The 849-nt window shown below is 37.1% G+C and overlaps 1 non-coding gene across 1 annotated transcript; it reads right to left on the bottom strand.

Moving 5' to 3' along the window:
• Positions 1–245: 245 nt before the first annotated feature.
• trnar-ucu (transfer RNA arginine (anticodon UCU)) lies at positions 246–333 on the bottom strand. Its single transcript is given in 2 exon segments — positions 246–281; positions 297–333. It is a non-coding gene; the product is annotated as a tRNA-Arg (tRNA).
• Positions 334–849: the final 516 nt, after the last annotated feature.

Genomic DNA, 849 nt, shown 5'->3' on the forward strand with positions numbered 1-849 from the left:
AACGGAAGTTTCGACTAAAGTAATGACACAAGAGAAATTAACGGGATATTCCCCAAACACACCAGCACCTCTATCAGCCAATACTTATAAACGTTGCAAATATGCATTTAGCATTTTCATTTAAACGAAAAGACTATTTGAGCAGTTTTACTTTTTCGATCACAGGAAGACATATCGTTGTATTTTTATATTTACTTTCTGCTAAAATACTCAAAAGTAATTATCAAATAATCACGTGTAAAACGCGACTCCGGTGGGACTCGAACCCACAACCTTTGAATTACTATGTAACAACCTAGAAGTCCAATGCGCTATCCATTGCGCCACGGAGCCACTTGTTGCTGAAGATTGGAAACTTTTAAATTGAACATTGACTGTGGACATCTACATACACGAATATTTTTCCATATTATATTATTTTGTTGCATCTACGTTATGATTCCATTTCGTCATGACATACATTTTACAAGGTTTGAGGTTTTTGAACCCGACCGTGCAATTCACATGAAACACCACAAGGTGGCGTCAATACCCCACTTATCCTCTCCCTGAGCACACCATGGCTCTACAATAAAAACGCTCGTCCATTTATTTTAATAGATCCATGGCTAACTCATATCCAATGGAAAAATACGAACTGCAATATATCTTACTAATTACAGTATAACGGAAGACCATGTCTGCACATAGCTTGTTATCACAGGGCTTGTTATAACATAATAACAGACACGCATCCTGTCTCTAACACCACTGACTAAAACTGTACAATTCTATGCAAAAGGCGTTGGGCCAGGTGGTTACGATTGAAATGGAAGTATAATTAGAAGTTCTTTATAGATTCCTGAATGA

Source organism: Boleophthalmus pectinirostris, unplaced genomic scaffold (assembly GCF_026225935.1).
Source record: "Boleophthalmus pectinirostris isolate CB_2022bp ecotype Guang Dong unplaced genomic scaffold, ASM2622593v1 HiC_scaffold_16, whole genome shotgun sequence".
In the NCBI taxonomy this organism is placed as follows: Eukaryota; Metazoa; Chordata; class Actinopteri; order Gobiiformes; family Gobiidae; genus Boleophthalmus; species Boleophthalmus pectinirostris.